Source organism: Periplaneta americana, chromosome 15, assembly GCF_040183065.1.
Source record: "Periplaneta americana isolate PAMFEO1 chromosome 15, P.americana_PAMFEO1_priV1, whole genome shotgun sequence".
Classification (NCBI taxonomy): domain Eukaryota; kingdom Metazoa; phylum Arthropoda; class Insecta; order Blattodea; family Blattidae; genus Periplaneta; species Periplaneta americana.
In genome coordinates, this window is record NC_091131.1 from 153,209,182 (window position 1) to 153,225,320 (window position 16,139).

Here is a 16,139-nt window from a genome sequence, read left to right on the forward strand (position 1 = left end):
GAAAAATGCAAATATCTTGGAGCAACAGTAACAAGTATAAGTGATAATTGGGAGGAAATTAAACACAGAATAAATATGGGAAATGCCTGTTTTTATTCGGTTGAGAAGCTTTTGTCATCCAGTCTGGTGTCAAAAAATCTGAAAGTTAGAATTTATAAAACAGTTATATTTACCGGTTGTTCTTTATGGTTGTCAAACTTGGACTCTCACTTTGAGAGAGGAACATAAGTTAAGGGTGTTTGAGAATAAGGCGCTTAGGAAAATATTTGTGGCTAAGAGGGATGAAGTTACAGGAGAATGGAGAAAGTTATACAACGCAGAACTGCACGCATTGTATTCTTCACCTGATATAATTAGGAACATTAAATCCAGACGTTTGAGATGGTCAGGGCATGTAGCACGTATGAGCGAATCCAGAAATGCATATAGAGCAGTGGTCGTTAGCACTCGAGGGTAAGCGGAGCCGTCCCGTGTGCCCCGTCGTGCAGCAGGAAGCGGTAGTGAGGATACCCTCTAGCAGCTACGAGTGCAGCATGGTGCACTGTGTTCTCCGCGGGTAATAGACGCTAGCCCCAGTGTGCTCTGTGCTAACGACCGCTGATATAGAGTATTAGTTGGAAGGCCAGGGGGAAAAAGATCTTTGGGGAGGCCGAGACGTTGATGGGAAGATAATATTGAAATAGATTTGAGGGAGGTGGGATATGATGGTAGAGACTGGATTAATCTTCTCAGGATAGGGACCAATGGCGGGCTTATGTGAGGGCGGCAATGAACCTCTGGGTTCCTTAAAAGCCATTTGTAAGTAAGTAATATAGATCCAAACTGCAGATAGATTGAGCATATGTTTGTGTGTGTGTGTGTGTATTCATTCACACTGCAAATGGGTAAATACCCGGAGGCAATGGTAACTAATTACACTCAATAATGACAATTAATAATAATAATAATAATAATAATAATAATAATAATAATAATAATAATTTGGAGCATCGAAGCACGGTCATGTAAATACCATTTAAAGTAAATAAAATTTGTATCGTAACCCTAAGTTCTAACTGAAACCCACGAGTATGATATGTCCATACATGCACAAGTACCCACTGTCAACTCACTCACTCACTGCTCTGGAACTGCGACACATTTCACTGACACTATTCTCATTTCACTAACACTTCTAAAATATTTCACTGTTCAAATACTTTGCACTATAAACTATAAAACTTCACTGACACAGCACAAGTATCTGTCTGCCTGCAATTTCATCTAGAAAGCGAACCTTAAAATTCGCTTTGTTTGATGGACGAGTATTTGTAAGCAAGCCGGTTTTACGCAGCGAGCTCTGTGGTTTAGTATAGAGCTCACTGGTTTACAATGGCGCTTTCCTTCCAAGGTCGCGGAGGTGTTCGTTCTTGTTTCATGTCACATAATACGACATTCCAGTATGCTTGACATGCAGTTCTTAAAGGACGAACAAGAATGGGTTTTAAGCATAAATAAACAATGTCTTGTAAATGACACTCTTCAATGTACATCTTCGCATCAACTAATAAACCGTATTTTATATAAACCATTTTAAAGCAAGTTACTCCACCATCATCTGACGGGTTCTCCTCACCTTCTCTCCTTCTCACTGGTACTAGCCTTCTATTATTATTATTATTATTATTATTATTATTATTATTATTATTATTATTATTATTATTAATCTACCTCCATGCCCCCCAAGTCCCTTCATGGCATGTTACGGGGATACCTGTACCTTTTTTATTATTATTATTTAACAGAGAGCAATATAATTGCTCCTATCTCTTTTATGACTGTTGTAGTAATGAACATCAGGTTCATGAATGTATTATACCATGATTTTATTATTATTTACTGTGGCATTATGGCTGCAAATGGAAAAGAAGAAAGATTTTATTCTCAACACAAATACCTTTCGTGGCCTAAACAAAACGAACTTACTGGCGTCTACCTTAGAACATTCAAACAATTAAACGTTAAAAAAAAAAAAAAACAAAACAAAACAAAAAAACACGATTCAATATTTAGTTCATCTTCCTTCCATCTCGATCACATCTTGCAGTCGAGTGGGCATGGAAGCGACTAGTCTTTTCAAATAACGACTATTCTCAGCCACGAAATCCCAGGCATCCTGGACATACAAAAATACATACATACATACATACATACATACATACGTGGTCTGCCCATTGGCAGGTCTTTCACTGCAAACCCAGCATTCTCCAGTCTCCTATTTTCTGCCTTCCTCTTAGTCTCCGCATATGCTTCATATATCTTAATGTCTTCTATCATTTGATATCTTCCTCTGTCCCAAACTCTTCTCCCTTTCACCATGTCGACCTGGTTGGCAAGTTGGTATAGCGCTGGCCTTCTATGCCCAAGGTTGCGGGTTCGATCCCGGTCCAGGTCGATGCCATTTAAGTGTGCTTAAATGCGACAGGCTCATGTTAGTAGATTTACTGGCATGTAAAAGAACTCCTGCGGGACAAAATTCCGGCACATTCGGCAACGCTGATATAACCTCTGCAATTGCGAGCGTCGTTAAATGAAACATAACATTAACTTTTCACCATTCCTTCCAGTGCATCCTTCAATAGCCAGTTTCTTCTTAGCCAATGGCCCAACCAATTCCTTTTTCTCTTTGTGATCAGTTTCAGCATCATTCTTTTTTCACCCATTTTTTCCAACGTAACTTCATTTCTTATTCTGTCTGTCCACTTCACACGCTTCATTCTTCTCCATACCCACATTTCAAACGCTTCTATTCGTTTCTCTTCATTTCGTCGTAATTCCATGTTTCTGCCGGATACAATGCCACACTCCACGAAAAGCACTTCACTAGTCTCTTCCTTAGTTTTTTTTCCCAAAGGCCCCCAGAAGATGCTCCTTTTTCTATTAGAAGCTTCCTTTGCTCATGTTTGCAGTTGTTCTCGGGAAGGATAAATGCTGTAGCTTCCCGTTGCTTTCTGCACATCACACTCTCCTTCGTATCTTAATAGAGCCCAGGGGGGGCCAGCGTGGAGCTGAGGAGAGTGGATTTGACTAATTAGGCCCTCCGAACTTCACCGAAATTCACCGCAAGGGTTAAATATCAGTTCTATCAGGGATTTTGACCCTATGAGAGACCGGGAAATCCCAATTAGCCTTTGGCCCCCGTATCCTGGACGAGCTTCTACAAATCATCAGACAATCTTGGAGGAGGATTGAGCTAATTTTTCCGGAAATATTTCTCTACTTGTGCCCCTCCTTAGCTAAGTCGAAAGAACGTCGGAATTGAGATGTAAACGTCTCAGGTTCAATTTATCGTCACTCCTTTTCATTTTACTGTCTTTCAGGATAGTATAATGTAATAATATAAAAAGAAAAAAACTAACACTAGTATTATGCAACTGTATTGTTCCAAACCTAATATTAAATTTATTTTATTTATATCGCTAATGAACAATAACAGAATATAAATGATAACTTGAATATTATTTATATAGCTAAAGAACGATAACAGAATATGAATGATAAATATCGGTTTGTTTAATATAAGATATTGAATAATATATAAATTAATTATTTAAATAAAATAACCTATTTTACCAAGGAAAAGGATTATTTATATTATAAATATTACAACAATTACTTATATAAAATACAGAGCATTTATATCGCTAATGAACGATAACAGAATATAAAATAACGTTAATATTATTTATATCGCTAAAGAACGATAACAGAATATGAATGATGAATATCGGTTTGTTTAAAATAAGATATTGTATAATATATAAATTAATTGTTTAAATAAAATAACGTATTTTACCAAGAAAAGGATTATTTATATTATAAATATTATAATCATTACTTATATAAAATAGAGTATATCGCTAAAGAACGATTAAAAATTTAATGAAAACTTAAACAAGACCCGAACTCACAACCTCCGAATCATTAAGCGAGCGCACTACCACTGCTTCTACAAGCAGATGCATCGGCGCGACCCGAAGTGAACTTAGAAAATATTCGCTGTTCACGAGTGCGTCCACTTTTTTTTGGACAGCTGTACATTTATGTATGATAGAATTAGATAGAGTAGCAACTGCGCCGTCATTACAAAATAGAACACGTTTGCGATATAGCCTATACCAACATTTCAGAGGTGCAGCGACACGCCACTTCTCATAGGAATGACCATGGGTGCTCGTGCTCTCGAACTGTCAACACAATTTCAGTCAGATGGATTTTTATTTTATTTTAGTAGGTTATTTTACGACGCTTTATCAACAGCTTAGGGTATTTAGCGTCTGAATGAGATGAAGGCGATAATGCCAGTGGAATGAGTCCGGGGTCCAACACCGAAAGTTACCCAGAATTTGCTCATATTGGGCTGAGGGAAAACCCCAGAAAAAACCTCAACCAGGTAAATTGTCCCGACCGGGAATCGACCCGGGCCACCTGGTTTCGCGGCTAGACGCGCTAACCGTTACTCCACAAGTGTGAACAGTCAGATGGAACGAACTCTGTTCTAGCTGTAGTGTCTGTACACGGTTCTTGCAAGACGTAAGTTCGCTCGAGTCTGCCGTAAACGGCGGCTCGTAATGAATGAAACACAGTAAAATCCGATCAGATCGTTTCTCTTTCATTCACGACTGGGGGAAAAAGTACGTTTTTGTTAAGAAGAAAGGTGTAGTTATATAGGTATCTTATATCCTACAGCTCTTTACGCATAACATTTTAATATCAGAAGACATTTTACAAATAAACACGGGGAAAGTTTTGGTAAAGTAATACTGTATGAGTCCACCGTTGTGGAGTAATGGTGAGCACGTCTGGCTATAAAACGAGCAGACCTGGGTTCAAATCCTGCTTGGGACAAGTTACCTGGTTGGGGTTTTCGCTCAACCAATTGAAGCAGAATTGCTGGGTAACTTTAGTCGTTGAACCTCGGACTCATTTCGCCATCATTAATTCCCATATCATCAGCCACACAATAGCCCGGGTTAAGTTCATGGTGCAGCGTGCTGTACTTGTACAAGAGCGCGGCCGTTCGGCTACCCATTCATTCACAAGAATAGGAGTGGTAAGCACAATAAACCTCAGGGTGCAGTGTAAGCCTTCGGTCCCTCCTCTGTACAAGAGAAAAAAAGAAAAAAAAAAAGACCACGCTATGGATGTGCAAGAGAGAGAGTTTTAGAAGAACTAAAGAGAAAAATGGGATGTCAACAAGGTGAGACCGATATCGCATGTCGTCAGCACGTTATGCGTGAGAGTTACAGAATTGCACGACATATGATCGACCAGCTAACTATTTATAGATATAATTAAATGTGGCAGTATCAAGCGTAACATAAACAACTTCCCCACTTTTCTTTCCTAGAAACTATCGTGAAGAGGGATGAAGAAAATCTTCATATCAAATAGAAGGCTCTTCAAGACGTTACAACAGAATTCACTGATAGGTTTGGAGAGATGGAATGGAATTGTATTGTATTGTATTGTATTGTATTGTATTGTATTTATTAACATTCCATGGTATTCATACATTGCTTTACAGCTAGAATATGGAACAAGTCAAAAAACGTAATACTATTATAAAGTCTTAATTTATAGTCACAGTCTAGATGACATATATACAGACGAGATTTACAATATAGTCTACTAGCACAACACATAGTTTTAGTATCAATTTCAGGAAGTGTTATTGAATGTCATGAATTCACCTACAGAATAGAAGGCGTGAGAAATTAGGTACTTCTTTAATTTGGACCTAAATAATCTTATGTTTTGAGTTTCATTTTTTATATCGATAGGGAGGCTATCAAAAATGTTTACTGCCATATAACGCACTGCTTTTTGATAGCACGATAGACTTGCCGTTGGAGTATGAAAGTAATTTTTTTGGCGTGTATTTATGCTATGAACTGTTGAATTAGTTACAAAGTTTTCACGATTACATAAGAGGAAGATTATTAATGAAAAGATATACTGACAAACCGTGGGCATTATTTGTAGTTTTTTTAAATAGTCCTACACGATTCCCTAGATTTGGCACCTGCTATTATTCTAATTACTCTTTTTTGTAATAGAAATATACTGTTACTATCTGTGGAATTTCCCCAGAATATTATTCCAAAACTCATTACCGAGTGGAAGTATGCAAAGTATATTGTTTTTAAGGTATTGATATTTACTATCTTTTGCATAGATCTAGTAGTGATATTTATTATATTATAGATCACAGACAAAGTACATGCAAGTAATCAATTGAATCCTTACATTACACACTTTACAATAATTTTTTACACAAAGATATACACATTATTCGACGTCATGATACGTCATAACACACAAACAACCGGCCCTCACCATAAGAGCAACACACCCCCCATCCCTACCATCGACAAATGCAAATCGCAGAATCAAGATCACCAGTAGTTCAGGAGACACTGAAGAAGACGAGACATAACGTCGAAACGGGCCGTCTGTCGAAGGTACATACCTTTTTTAAATTTCAACACTTTTTAACGTATGACTAAGTAATTTTATGTTTTTAACAAAGTGTTAACGTGAACTTAATCAATGAAAGATATAGTATTATTTAAATAGAATTTCTCCAATTTACATATTTAATAAACATTTTTTTTTTGTTTTATCTTGCACTTGGTTTTAGTTTTATGCAAGACTCAACTCATTCTAGAATGTAGTTACAATCCGTATTTGTTCACCTTCCTAAGTTGTACTTGACGTTTCAATCTGCAATGTGCAGCTAGCATATCTTCTCTTATTCTAGTATTTTCCATCCCTCTTTCATTACAGAAATACTTATACAGTTCATACAAGCTCTCTCTCGTTGGTAAGCCTTCATTTCTTAATTTTATTTCATAGTATTCTTTTGTCGTGCCATCAAAACTATTAAATTTAGAAATAAAAAAAATAGCTAAATAGTTTGTAACCAAGTCAAATATGTTATTATCGGTGAGTGCATAGATCTAATAGCAAAACATGCTGAATTTAGTTTGGGGGTAATTTCTTTTATATGATTTTTCCAATTTAACACATTATCGATTTTTAAGCCAAGAAATTTGGTTGTTGTTGTTTCTAATAGGGATCTATTGTTAATTGTTGCGCTAGAAATTTGCGAGGTTGAATTTGGACAGGATTTAAATTGAATTATTAATGGAATAGAATGGAGTGTGTTTGCAATCCTTTTGGCTTGCAGCCGATAGAAGCTCCTGAAGGTTTAGAGTTTGATTGTGAAATCAGAAATCTAACTATGCTGCCTACGTCAGAATTTCCAAATGTACGCTTATTTGCCTCCTGTCTAGTAACCATATTTGTTTCTACACTCATTCATTCATAATGTTCTGCCCAAGGGCAAGTATTTCACTGCAAACTCAGCATTCTGCAGTATTTCCTATTTCATACCTTCCTCTTTGTCTCTGCATATGATCCATATATCTTAATATCTTCATTTGATATCTTCTTCTGTCCCGAACTTCTCTTCCGTTCACCATTCCTTCCAGTGTTATCCTTCAGTAGGCAATTTCTTCTCAGCCAGTGACCCAATCAATTCCTTTTCCTCTTCCTGATCAGTTTCAGTACCATTCTTTCTTCACCCACTTCTTCCAACTCAGCTTCATTTCTTATTCTGTCTGTCCACTTCTCATGCTCCATTCTTTTCCATATCCACATTTCAAATGCTTATATTCACTTTTCTTCACTTCGTCGTAATGCCTCATACAATGCCACACTCCACACGAAGCACTTCTCTAGTCTCTTCCTTAGTTCTTTTTCCAGAGGTCCGCAGAAGATGCTCCTTTTTTCTGTTAAAAGCCTTCTTGGCCATTGCTATTCTCCTTGACTTTCTGGCAGCATAGTGCATTCAAATTTAAACCAGATTTTAATGCAAGGAAGAAGTGTCAAAACTCTATAAACCTACAGAAATATCTCAGGAGTAAGTTTATTTCATTTTCCGTGACATGTGAAACAATTACTCGTACTTCCTTGAATTTGTGATTGTTTAGGAATGTAGGATAATATCTTCTAAAATAGAAGCATACTCTTTAATCTATAAACACTTGTAAACTCTCACGTTCTGTGTTTCAAATGAGATAAATATTAACAATAATGTAATAATAAATAAGTGCTGCAATTATCGGTGTATTTGTTGTATCTTGAAAAGATCGTGTTCAATTTATGTTTTCAGTATTAGTACATAATATATTATAATTATGAAGAATATAATTTTAGTACGTGTATTTAGCTACAGTTTGTATAAAACTACTATAATTATTACACCATGCGTTATTCTGATATACAAATCATAGATTAGACGTCACAACAACCTGCATGAGCCGCCACAGCGCACCGTGTCAGTGGACTGCTGCTGGCTCCGTCTGTCTTTCTTACGACAAGGTTTTTGGCACTTCGTGAGCACGAATTGCCCATCCATAGGAATGGCTATCTGTGTGTGTCTATATATACTTGCATAGCAGTGGAGGAACATGAATGTAAACACAAGTTCAAAACGTGGCGGTGTTAATGGAATGGATTGTACATATTGCGGCCACAAAACCGAGAAGATTCCATTGAACAGTCTTCGCTCACGTGAAACGTGTAGTAAGTTCTCTCTGGGGTAAGAAAAACTTTTATTATCTTGTGAAATATTAGTGCTTCTTACAGGTCTTTAGGGGGAGATTTTTTTTAGGGGAGACCTTGTAGACTACATCGCGTGGAATATATCTCCCCCATTTCCTCTGAAATTAACTTTTTTCCGTACCGTAAACTGGTGTAAACTTGGCCATAAAAGAGACACAGAAACCTAGTTTTAACTTATTCTACTTATACGATACATGTAGGTACGTCGAAATGGATAGACAATTTTATTGATAAAGAAATTTTAATTTAAATTAACTAAAAAGTAGTTTTATTTACTACAGGACAGCCTTGTCAGACTACAGTGCACATCTAGGAAGTCACGAGCACTGTGATGTTACCGTGAGTACACGGCTGACGTTAAAGGGGACGACGTCCAGCACAAATATAACGAAAATATCACTGCCACTACAAATAACACCCTAATAGTTGGTATTTTTATCTCTCTGTAACTTGTAAAATTGTCCTCTGAAAAACAAAACAACAATGTACAATATACATTATATTAAGAATAGGCTCACACTGCGGTAAAAAACTTCCGGTCGCTCGAAACAAAATGCTTGTTGGCGTTTCAAGCATCTCCAATACACACTGCAGCAAACAACTCATTACCAAACAGTTGGGCTATTCCATATGAAATCGATCAGTAAAAAACCTCGCATTTTTTTAATACTCTAATTTTTTTCCTATTTACACAAGGTGCTGAGGACAGTGCATTTTCAAAAATATACTATCGAAAGTCAAACGGTTTTCATACTATTGAGCTACAAATTTAGCGTATTTTATAAAAACGAGCCTCTTACAGCGCTCAGAACTCTGGAACCATTTACTGCAGAACATTGAACGGGAGCTTATTTTGAAGCTGACATTTGGTAGGTTATGTTAAGGAGTAATCCTTATTTTTATTGTATACAGAGAGACAGATAATCTGATTTTACTTACTTTTAGGCTTTTTGTCCATTTGTAAAAATGTAAAAAATATTGAGAAAAGAACTTGCATTATTAAGATGGACTTTGGCATTGTTTGCTTAGTGGCTCGGCAATAAGTTTCGGGGGTATTAAATAAATTATTTTCATACGCCTAGACTTGAACGGCGCAGTACCGCACGCACTGTCCGAGAGCTGAAGATAAACGAGCGTTGGGCGTCATTTTACTCCTGTGTTTATTAAAAACTTGTGATAAAGCTAGCCCAGCTATGCGCTACTAGACGAAACATCACGTGTTTGTCTCCTGGCCTTGCTTGTCTCGGCTAGCTCCCGCCTCATAGTCAGCTGGTTACTTCACGCGCGTACTATTTATTTTCTTTATTTGATATTTTCAATAGTTTATCAACGGTGCGCCAGTAAAAAATATGTGTTTATTTGTACTGTCAATGCGGAATCTAACCATATATTTTAAAAATATTTTTTCGTGGTCAAAGGCGTCTTAATGAAGAAAAATCTAAATTTCTCCATTTCCATAAAAGTAAGAAAAACTGTTTACATGGCAATATAAATTTTAATTTCTCAGCATCAAAATAAACCATGATTTTGATCATTGGGTGAAAGTGTTTCGGAGCCAAAACAGTTTAAAGTTGCTAATTTTACGAAAATATGATAAATTTAAATATTTTTAATTTAAACTCTATGAAGTTCTGATGCCTCAAACTTTGCACAAAGCATTGTATCACAGTTGTCAACGGACAGAAAAAGTTTCATTGCATTTAAAAATTGCAAGGTCAATTTTCTCTCTATTTCGGTTGATTTGAGATGGAATAGCCCAGTTGCTGTGAACCTTGGAGTTAAACTCGTAAATAGCAGGGCTTTTTTATACACGCAAGAGGCATCACACTTCATCTAAAAATTAGTTTATTTTGCTTTAGACAAAAATGCTCAATTTGTTGCGGTGTCTGTTAGCAATTAGTTTTCTTTCTATACATTAATATAAATAATTATAAACTGGTAAAAAAAAGTCTTGCATATTATAATATTTCTGAATCAAATATGCCACAAATTTCTACGTATTTATATTACATGTCAATTGCTTAAAGAAAAAACAAAATAAAATTGTAAACTTCTTACACATAACGAAACAAAAATCTGTCTTAATTTGAAAAAAAAAAAATCCAAATCTGATTGATTTGACAAAAATACACCTTGAGTCAATCCAATAATGTGTGTGACCTCCACAAACTCGCAGACATTCCTGTATGGCAGCTGGTATCAGATCCCTTATGATTTCTGGAGAGTGTGAACAATAATTGGCATTTGCTAATTCCATAGCAGACAGACACTATCACTTGTATGCTGACGACCTTCAATGCTACATCTCTTCCCTCTTAGACCGAGTAAACGACGCTATAGGCAAACTGAACGAAGACATTGACTCGATTGTAACATGGACAAAGAAACTCCATCTTAAAATCAATCCTGGAAAGACACAAGCAATTATATTAGGACACAAACGGCAAACCGACGCTGTAAAACACCTCGACATTTCCCCCGTTAAAGTAAGTACAGTGCATATCCCTTTCAGTTCTTCAGTAAAAAATCTTGGCATTCACATGGATAATAATCTCAACTGGGACATGCAAATCACAGAAACCTGCAGAAAAGTATATTCTATTATCCATGTGCTAAAAAGGATAAATGTTCATCTCCCCTCTTGCTTAAAAAAGTCCCTTGTGCAGACGCTATATTTCCCTATTTTGACTATGCTGACATTTTACTGACTAACCTCTCCAGCGACAACAAAACGAAACTTCAACGTGCTCATAATTTGTGTGTACGAAATTGTAAGCAATGTTCGTAAATATGATCATATTACCCCATCCCTAGAAGCAATAGGCTGGCTTAAACTAGATAAGAAAATAAATTTACATTCACTTCTCTTTCTCTTCGAAATCTTGAACTCTTCTATTCCTTCGTACCTATCGTCTCGCTTCACTTACCTTTCTTCCCACCATAATCTGAACACACGCTTTCGTCATGAAACAATACTAACAATACCATCCCATCGCACCTCCTCATACTCATCCTCTTTCACAATAGCCCAGCCAAGACTCTGGAATTCGCTACCTGTTATACTAAAAGCCAGGTTATGAACCGACTAAACCGCAAGCAACGTTCTGTTGCTCTCTTTCTGAGCTCTGTTGCCACATGGTGGCGCGAGATTCAAAGCGTGTTCAGCGTTTGTCACCGATATGTTTAAAATAACTACTGTATATAGTTCTCGATAACACTATCAACAATATTAGTCATTAAAATTACTGTTTTTAAGAAAGCGCGAGCTAATGACGCTGGTACGAAATGCGACTCGTAATGCACGTGGTACTGCAAATGAACTGGGAAGTTTGCCTACACTGTCTCCGTGATTCCGTTGCCAGATTTTCGTTAGCAGATGACATTTTCACGCGAGGTCCAATGAAAAGCTCCGTTCTCCTTTTCCTCTCCAACCCCCCACACTCAACGTGTCATCACTGCACAGGTTTACCTCTAACCCGCACTTTCCTTTCGCCCTCCCAACTACTTCCTGTTTAGTCGGTTCATAACCTGGCTTTTAGTATAGCATCAGGGACTGTCGAAATAAAATTGAATTCAAACGCAAACTTAGTAGGCATTTGGTCAGTAATTGATTTCTTGTAGGCCTACATAGTTTCCTTAATCTGTCACAAAATATTTCAATATCCAGTAATTTCATCACTATACAATTTTGAAATTCTAGGTTTAATTTGTAATTCAGTAAATATAAAATATTCTTTGTTTTTCTATGACAATTACACTCTTACTAAGTCATACTACTTTTGACCAATAAAACGGTACGAAAGGACATATTTCAACCAATCATGGCTCCTTATCGCACAATTTTATCGCGTCCCTAGTATTTGTTTCTTTGTTTGCCAACATTTGAAACTGCGCTGGCCTGGACGTAAAATATATATATAATTACAAGCCACTCCAGTCGATGCACAGCAGTTTCAAATATACTACTACAAGAATTAATAAAAATCACTGATCATACCTATGCATCTTCTGAAATCCGATTTACAAATAAATGAAGAGCATCATTCGGAAATCCTAAATAAGTTGAATACACCATGTAGGCCTAAATCAACGAGTACCACTTCTATTACGCACACGTCCAATATAACATCAATTGAACCACCAACCACATTCAAATTTGAAAATTGTACATTCAGTAATTATTCCTTTTAAAATTATTCATTCGGAAATTCTGAATAAGTTGAATACACCATGTAGGCCTAAATCAACGAGTTCCACTTCTATTACGCACACGTCCATATAACATCAATTGAACCACCAACCACATTCAAATTTGAAAATTGTACATTCAATAATTATTCCTTTTAAAATTATTCATGTTTATTTTTTATGTCATCGTCGTTAATTAAAACTTTTCTAACACTTGTGTATATTAGTTAGGTTATGTTATAGCTTCTGCTATATGATATTATGGATAGTCACGTATCAGAGATTGTTTAATATTAAATCATCTGCCAAGTGACGTTGATTACTGGGATTCGGATAATTGAAGTGGAATGTTGCATTTTAATAAAAATGAAAGTGAATCAACAAAGCCTTCTTGACTAGTAACGTTGCCATCGTGTATAATAGATCGAGAACTTCTCGACGAGAAGGCATTGCTCACTACTGCCATCTAGCATGCATCTAGCGTAATATTTGTAATGTTGAGATGGTACAATAATACATTTGAAGACAGTTGTATTTTCGTAAGTCAATTAATATTTTATTGTATTGGAGTACTTCGTTACTTCTAATCGTTATATACTTTCTTCTAATCGTGTAATAGTCAATTAAATCCCACTCGAGTTTTGATTTTCTCTAGATAAATCAAAACGTCTAGTGAGATTACTGTTGGTAAATTATCTAGCTTCAATTAGCCAGGTAATATTTTCGTACTTAGATTTTTATTGTAATTTTATTTGTAATTGTAAATTTAATATTAATTGTAATTTTATTATTCATATTATAGTTGGAATCTCCTGGTAGAGGGCCAGAGAAGGCCTGACGGCCTTATCTCTACCAGGCTAAATAAATAAATGCTTAAAAAAAATACTAAAAATACACAGAGCAGGACGACCATGTAAAACAAGGGATATTCTCAGGACTACAGGGGCCACTGTGTCAACTCAATACAAAATCGACTGCATGATGTAGGACTACGTTCCCAAAGATCTCTAAAGGAACTATTGAATCTATTGGTGTGGTCATGTGACAGGCTGGAACCTGCTTTTCACGGGCTAGTTGACTGTAGCAAACCGTCGATTAGCCTGGCACCAGTGTATGCAGATTTTGATCTTTGTGTAGAAGTTACAGAAATAAACAGTATTATTTTTCCTTTTGAACAATGTAACATTATAATAAAAATGGTGGTGGTGGTGGTGGTGGTGGTGGTGGTGGTGGTGGTGGTACATAAACTGACCTTTGTATAGCTATTACGCAACTCATTGTAAATTAAGGCGTTAATTTTTATGAATTACTATTACTTAAAACAAATTCATTTAGAGCACAAATTAAAAAGAAACTTAGGAGTGCACTAGACAGTGTTATCAGCGAATAGGGATTATAAAGAATGGACACTTCGCGTCGGTACCTTTGATGTAGCCGGACCGATTTCAATGGCCTTCAAGCCAGCTAGAGCGTCAGATTCTGCTTTCTCCCTAGAGTTGGCGCTGACATCACACCAGCTAGCAGTCGACACAGCGGAAATATAACACATATAATTAATACATCTAGGTACATTATGTACTCAAATAAAATAAATTGGATCCATAAAATAATAAATCCTTCATTAACTGTAATGTCTAGACTCTAGAGTTCCTTTATAATGAGAGTTCAGACGTTGACCCCAACAACAATTAAAATATGTAATGATTTGATAGCGCTGAAAATGGAAAAACAAAACTCTCACGAGAAGTAAAACCATATACCTATATTATATTATATTATATTATATTATATTATATTATATTATAAAAATATTAAACGAATTTGATGCTTAATTTTATAATGTATTATATTATTTTATAATATAATTTATGATATCTGAAATATAAAATATTATTATTACAACTAGTTTGTCACTGAGAAATAAGGAAAAGCTGTTAACTTGAATTTATTTGAAGCAAAGCGTTACTGGATTATGCAATGAGGTAGGCGATGTTTGGATCCTGTGTCTCAACTCTATTCTCAATTATTATGTTAGCGTATGCTCGATTACACTACCTCTAGCGCTTGAAAGTGGAACTATCCGCTGGCGCACAGAAAAACAAAACACAGGAAAATTCGCTCAGTGTCCATTCTTTATAATCCCTATTCGCTGGTGTTATTTTTGACGCTGGGAAGGTTCTGGCTATAAATGAAGGACTTCTCAAACATTTAAGTTTGTGTTGCTTCAGTAGAGCGCTGTTTGTTTACAACAATTATCTCAATGTTAGGTTTAATACTTACTACTTTTAGCAAGTGGCATTACGCATGTGAGATTATTGTCTGTCAAACGTGATCTCTGTTCAGTTTCGTTGAGATTAGTTGTGGAAAAAAACTGCTCACATGTGCTTCCAGTTATTGAAATGATCTCTGCAGCAATCCTAACTGAAGGAAGCAGGAGCAATTAATTGTTTAGTGAAAGGAAACAATATCCTATCTTAATATTGTTTTCCAATTTTCTGTAACACAAGACAAATGATTTCTAATTATAAATATACTAGTGGCTTGTGCAGCAAATACTGCAAACTAAATCCATAAGAAGTTCAAATAAAAATTGTTCAGATTATTTTCAATGAAGAATACCAGACATTTTGAAAGTTATTTGCTTCCATAATAGTGAAACATACTCCCTCTGAATGTTTTTTATGCCAAATACTTTTCGTTGAACCTATCCGTTTTCAGTTCTTGAGTTTCGATGCGAAATCGCAAGTAACAATGTCAGGACGATCAGTGGGTTTTTCATTTGGGAGTAATGCAGAAGACGAAAGGAGAACCACCCTTCGAAACGTTGTGTCTTAATTTTTGATTGTGACAACCAGCAATGGAAAAAGTCCAAACTCCATTAACAATCCACCATTGCTTTCCAACCCCTCATTTAGATCAGCAATGCAGTAGCTATTTCAGGTCATTGCGGATTGTAGGTGAAAGTTAAGAAAATGTAAGTTTTGTCATGATTTGAACTAAATACTTAGCATCTTGGTATAGCTGCTGCATGTTTCGTGAACTACCCTGAAATGTAGAGGGCAGAATCACTTTTTGCCACTAAGAGATCTTGCTGAGGTGATCAAGAGACTACAAAATCTTGTAGGCCTCTTATTTTATCAATAAGTAATACCTTTTGATCTTTTCTTAGGAATTGTAATTTTTGCGCTTCCTCCAGACAATACTGATCTACCAAATACTGCTGGAGTAATTTGTGCAACAATGAATGTTAGCCCGTATATCTTCTGTAATATAGGCTGTTG

The 16,139-nt window shown here is 36.1% G+C and overlaps 1 protein-coding gene and 1 long non-coding RNA gene across 4 annotated transcripts in view; one reads left to right on the plus strand and one right to left on the minus strand.

Annotated features, from left to right (window-relative positions):
* The window catches only part of LOC138715458 (A-kinase anchor protein 200-like), a 420,917-nt gene that overhangs the window by 234,602 nt on the left and 170,176 nt on the right, over window positions 1–16,139 (plus strand). The window lies entirely within an intron of this gene.
* Window positions 10,634–15,005, minus strand: LOC138715456 (uncharacterized). Its single transcript, XR_011336352.1, has 3 exons — window positions 14,798–15,005; window positions 14,282–14,375; window positions 10,634–11,076 (listed from the first exon to the last, which is right to left on the minus strand). It is a non-coding gene; the product is annotated as an uncharacterized lncRNA (long non-coding RNA).